Below are 6,759 nucleotides of genomic sequence, written 5' to 3'. Positions count from 1 at the left end.
GACTCCCGTCTCCCAGTTATTAGCGTTACTCTACACAACACAAAACAAAACAAACAAACAAAAAATAACCTAATATATACGTATACACATGTTTGGTGAAGGAACCAATTGGGAAAATAACAAAAACCGTATTTTCCCCTCACCGGAGGCTCCGTAATTGATAACGGAGGATGCATGAACAGCGCTAGGCAATCAATTCATGGGGCTCCGAATAAGATTTAATGGTGGAGGATGCATGAACAACACTAGGCAATCAATTCGTGGGGCTCCGAACTCGATGGTGGAGGATGCATGAATGACAATCAATTCATGGGGCTCCGAATAAGATTTGATGGTGGAGGATGCACGAACAGCGCAAGACAATCAATTCGTGGGGCTCCGAACTCGATGGTTGAGGATGCATGAATGCCAATCAATTCATGGGGCTCCAAATAAGATTTGATGGTGAAGGATGCATGAACAGCGCTAGGCAATCAATTCGTGGGGCTCCAGACTCGATGGTGGAGGATGCATGATTGACAATCAATTCATGGGGCTCCGAATAAGATTTGATGGTGGAGGATGCATGAACAGCGCTAGGCAATCAATTCGTGGGGCTCCGGACTCGATGGTGGAGGATGCATGAATGACAATCAATTCATGGGGCTCCGAATAAGATTTGATGGTGGAGGACGCATGAACAACACTAGGCAATCAATTCGTGGGGCTCTGGACTCGATGGTGGAGGATGCATGAATGACAATCAATTCATAGGGCTCCGAATAAGATTTGATGGTAGAGGATGCATGAACAGCGCTAGGCAATCAATTCATGGGGCTCCGGACTCGATGGTGGAGGATGCATGAATGACAATCGATTCATGGGGCTCCGAATAAGATTTGATGCTGGAGGATGCACGAACAGCGCTAGGCAATCGATTCGTGGGGCTCCGGACTCGATGGTGGAGGATGCATGAATGACAATCAATTCATGGGGCTCCGAATAAGATTTGATGGTGGAGGATGCACGAACAGCGCTAGGCAATCAATTCGTGGGGCTCCGGACTCGATGGTGGAGGATGCATGAATGGCAATCAATTCATGGGGCTCCGAATAAGATTTGATTTTAGGACCGAATGGTCCACCGGGTTCTTTCACCTAAAAGGCGAACATGCTTTAGCAAGGAAAAATAAATCATTCACGAGAGCACCATATTTTTAGAGAAACAATATGCTTATGCAAAAATAGTTTTCCTTGTAACCGAAAATGAAGGGTAGGATGTCAACGTTTAGCTTTTAAATGAACATTCAAGGGAAACATCGGGTCAAACTGATACTGAGAATAAAATCACTCATGGTGTATAAAAACTCACACAGGTAAGTGTTTTACCCTAATTCCAAACCATAGTTGTACCATGACTTTATTTTGCACATGATTTCCTATCGAACCAAAAGATTACACGCGCAATCATGGATCAATAGAATTTTCTCGAGGGTAGTGTTTTTGGAGAGGAAGCTGGGTGTTTCAGTCTTTTCCTCTTTGTTTATGTGGGGCGAGACATCGCCAGTCGGGAGCGACCTTGAATGGCAATCCTAAAGGAAGAACCACTTCAAAATGGGTTTTCCCTTTGCCGGCGGTCATTTACCTCGCCGAAAATTTATCTGGTCTGAAGATCTTCTGTTCTCTTTCTTGGTTTCCCTTATTGATCGAGAATTATTCTGTTTTCCTCTGATCTTTTCCTTTTTACTTTCTTTCGATCTTTGATCGTGAATCCTTCTTTTCCTTTTCTTTTCTTTCTTCCCTCTGATATCCTTGGATTTTGTTCTTTGTTTCATTTTGCCCAGGAGTGCAAAAGGCTAAGTATGGGGGGTTTTGATGTGCCATCATTTTCTTCTATTTTCTAAACCCTTTTTGCACCATTTTAATTATTGATTGGTCTTAATTGTCAATTAATTAGGCAGTTTTATTATTTGGGCCCATTCAGCTAATTTGATGTTTTTAATCTAATTTCAGGAATTAATGAAGCATTGGGCTTGAATCTAGCATTGGGCTTGAATCTAGAATTGGGCTTGGACTTGAAGAGGGCAGACTAATTTATTCTATAAAATTAGATCTTATCTTATCTAGATATTATTTAGATTTGATCTCATCTAGATATTATTTCATCTAGATCTTATCTTATCTTATCTTATCTAGATTTGATTTGATTTTACTTATGGGCTTGGATTTAAAACATATTTGTAAGCTTTGGGGCTGAAAAAAACTATATAACAGCACCAAGGTTCTAGTTTAGGAGACTCCCCCTCTCTCCCTCGCGGGAGACTCTCTCTCTCTCCTCTCTCTCTTCTATTTTTTCGTTTTTAGTTTTAGTCTCTCTTCTCTTTCTCTTTTATTTTCGTTTTTTTTACAATTCCAGTTCAGACTTTTAGTTTTATCAATAAAATTTCATTCTCTATTTGATTAATGGAAGGCTAAGTCCGCAGCGTTGTTTTCCCATGAGGATCAAGCACAGTTCTCTTTGAGGTTCTATTATTACTGTTAAATTCTGTTTAGTTTTTCCTCTTCACCAATTACTTTGAATTTGTTGCTTTTAATTCATGCATGCTTAGTGCTTGATTAATTGTCTCTGCGCTTAATTTACGTTCATGCTTAATGATCGTTTATGAGTAATTGGTGTATGTGATGCTTAATCACATAATGAATGCCTTATGTTGAATTTCGCTTAGTAATTTAATTTAGGGTTGGATTAAGTGGTTAAACTGATAAAGGATAAACTCTCGTAACCTAGGATAAGAGACTTGCTTGTGAATCAAGGGGAAGCAACGTGTTTTAATTCTGATATTTTCTAATTCACATATATTCGCTGTTTAATTTACAAAAGCAAACAACCCCCCCCATCGTTACTGTTACTGTTACTGCAAGTATATTATGAACATTTGGCTTGTCACTGCTCGTTGGGAAACGACCTAGGATCACTTCCTAGTTACTGCATTTTCATGTTTATTTGATTCGGGTACGGCCTCGATCATTTAGCATTCGTTATTCGCTCTCCCTTGAGGAGATTCTGCTGTCTTCTTCTTCGGGGGAAAGGGTGAGGATTCTCTTCATGGGCCAAGGTTCAAGGTAGCTTAAGGTTGCGTCTCAACATGGTCTTTTCATTGTTCATGCCCGATTTTGATATTTGGGGCAAAACAAATTCATGTGTCAGGGTGTCGGTTTCGGGTTAAACTCCCATATTATTTCCACGAGGCACGCGTAACAATGATGATTTGGAAACAACATGCAAAATTAGTCATGCATACAGCTAGGTGGGTACTCAAGCATCCAGTTTATGGCATTATGATACTAAGGCTTGGGATTTATGCAAGTAGACCCAACGTTTCCAAATTATGTTCTTTCATTGGTTCAACGAATCCATCCATTCTTATCTTGGTTATTTTGGAAAATAAACTCTTAGCGTCAGTTTCTTGTTTCCAGAAGATATGTTTGCTCTCTACGAATGATTTATTCTTCCTATGACCATAACACGCCGACCTTCGAGGTCTTTCTTTCTCTTTTCTTTTTGTTTCATTTTTTCTATGCATGTTTGCAAAAAAAAGTATACATCCATTGCTATCTATGAGAAAAGCTTTTTTCTCTGTACACCTACGTTCCTATACACGAAAAAAACTTTTTTCTCTATATACACACGCATTGAAAAACTCTTTCTCTTTATACCGACATGGTCTATATACAACCTTTATTCCTTTTCAAAGATTTCTTTTTCCTTTTTCAATATACACTCGTTGTTTATATAAAAAATTCCTTTATATACACTCATTGCTCATATACAAGAATTTCTTTTCACACATTGTTTACATACAAAAAATTTCTTTTCTTTTCTTTATATACAAATATGACATTTTGTTCACAACGTCTCTTTCTTTTCTTTATTCTTGGCGTTATTACGACGTTTGTTCGTTTTTATTTTAGGATGACGTTCCTAAACGAAAACTCTACACGGTTCTGGAATTTCAACAAATATTATCGACAATAACGAAATAAGAACTAACGCAACAATCCAAACAAAATGTATGCACAAAACAAATGACAATCGAAACAACAAAAACAAACGTTAGTCCCTCAAGTCATAGAAATAAGATAACATACAAATGATAAATGATGAAACATAAAACTGAAAAGAATACGAATCTGGGGATCCCACGGTCATGTGGCTCCGCATGCCACTGGACTCTTGGGTCACGGTAACAAAAGGTGGGGTGGTCGACAAAAGCAGGGCTTTTGCTCCTACGTATCCTCAATTTGTGATGAGGAACTCAGACCTACGTAGTTCTTCATAACTGTGAGACTAAAATAGTCTCGGTGTTTTCTTCACTAAAATGCGGACATGCTCTAGTAAAGAGACAAAACTTCCAACTGATCAGAGCAACATATGTTTTTTGGATGAAAAACAATGTGTCTATCGGGGAAGGAGAGTATGCTGATGAAATTTTCTCATAACCATAAATGAGATTTTGGATGTTAGCATTTTGTTTCTAAACGACCATTTAGAGGAAACACTGGGTCCAACAAAAATAGAAGAAAATCACTCAAAGTGTATCAACCTCACACAGGTAAGTGTTTTATCCTAATTCCGAACCATAGATATGTCATGACTTGATTTTGCAAATCATTTCCTATCAAATCAAAGATTACAAGCGTGATCATGGATCAATAGGATTTTTTCTTGGGAATGGTTTTTTTTTGGTGGGGAATTTGGCTTTGAGTGTTTTTGCCTTTTCCTTTTCTGTTTTTGTTTAGTGCGTGGCGAGAAAGTCGCTAGCGCACAAGATTTTGGTTGACAATCAAAGGGAGAGGACCACTTTAGGTCGTGGTTTCCTTTCTTTTTCTTGTTTACTTAGTGACAATTTTGTATTGTTCAGATATTGTCTGGTCCAAAGACCTTTCTGCATATTTCTTATGTTTTCTTCCGATCTTTGATCGGGAACTTTCTTTCTCTTTTTGCTTTCTCCACTCTTTGATTGGGAATTTTCCTTTTTTTTTTTTGTTTTCTTCCGAGGGCAAGGATTGACATTCTCACCCTGGGTCAAGGTTTATGATAAGTTGGGATTTTGGCTCAAGGCTTGTAGAACGGTTGCTCATGATATATGTCAGGGTTTGGCCAGCGGTTCGGGGATAAAGGGGATGTCCCACATTATTTCCATGATACACATGCAACAATGATGATTAGGAAATTTTATGCAAAACTGGTCATGCATGCACCCATGTAGACACTCAAGCATCAAGTTTTTATGGTCATGTGACACTAGGGCTCAGGATTCATTTTCCTTATTTAAGTCAACCCAGTGTTTCCAAAATATGTTCTTTTATCAATTCATGCATTCATCCGAGTCCATTTTGGGTGTTCAGGAAAATTTTCACAGCATTCACCCTTCAGGTGTATTACACATTTTTTCAAAAACTGGTTATGATTAGTGAAATTTTTTTTCAAAGAAAAGCTGGAAGTTATTTCTTTTCAAAAGCATGTTGGCTTTTCAGCCGTAAGATATATTTTTTGTTCTTTTTCTTGTTAGTTTTTGTTTTTCTTCTTTTTTTTCATGAGGTATTTTGCTACCTAAACATATGTATATTTTTGTGAGGTATTTTTGCTATATACATGCGTATCCAAGGTATCTTGCTACCTAAACATACATACATACATATATATACACACACACACACACACACACACACACACACACACACACACACACACATACACACACACACACATATATATATATATATATATATATATATATATATATATATATATATATATATATATATATATATATATATATATATATATATATTGTGAGGTATTTTTGCTATATACATGCATATCTAAGGTATTTTGCTACCTAAACATACGTATATATATTTTGTGAAGTATTTTTTTTGCTACATACATGCATATCTAAGGTATTTTCACTACCTAAACACACATACATATATTTTGTGAGGTATGACTACCCTCCGAGCTTGTGCTTGTTTTATTTAAATTCCTAGGATCATGAGCAACTAGGTGTGTCCTACTATGACTTGAGAAACAAAAGTGATCAAATAACAAGCAGAGATTTAAAAGGTACTAGGTTGCCTCCTAGTAGTGCTTCTTTAACGTCTTGAGCTGGACACGTGATGACTTGTCGGTCACGGACCTAGTACTTTTGCTTACCTTTGGCTTTGGACTTGGTCACCTATTGGTCGACCATGTGTCGTAGGCAACGCTCTAACCTTTTTGTGGATGAGCTGAGGTGAACTCTAGAGGTGGTGGCGGCGTGCCTGTTGCCCGCTACTATGATGCCTCACCTTGCACATGCCTGGGGGCGCAATACTTCTTGATGAAAGCCCGGTTAATAGGGGGCCTGATGACCTTGTTGGGGGCGACGGGCTATCCATATAACTGACAAAGGTCCGTAATCAGAGCTGGAAACCTCAAGACCCTATTGGATTTCTTCGGGTCCACTGGGTGTCTTGCGGGTGCGATCCCTGCAAACAATAGATGACATCAGAAATCAGTTGAGAGAAGTGCATACTTACCTATGTCATGATGGCAAGACCTTGCTGGGGGGACGGGCACCCTATAGGACTGACAGAGGCCCATAACCAGAGCTGGAAACCCCAGGGCCCTGTTGGGCTCCTCCGGGTCCACTGGGAGTCTTGTGGGCGCGATCCCTGCAAATAGTAGATGGCATCAGAAATCAGTTGAACCATATGCATACTTACCTATGTCGGGACG

This window comes from Glycine max, chromosome 1 (genome assembly GCF_000004515.6).
Source record: "Glycine max cultivar Williams 82 chromosome 1, Glycine_max_v4.0, whole genome shotgun sequence".
NCBI lineage: Eukaryota > Viridiplantae > Streptophyta > Magnoliopsida > Fabales > Fabaceae > Glycine > Glycine max.
This window is presented reverse-complemented; position numbering follows the sequence as displayed.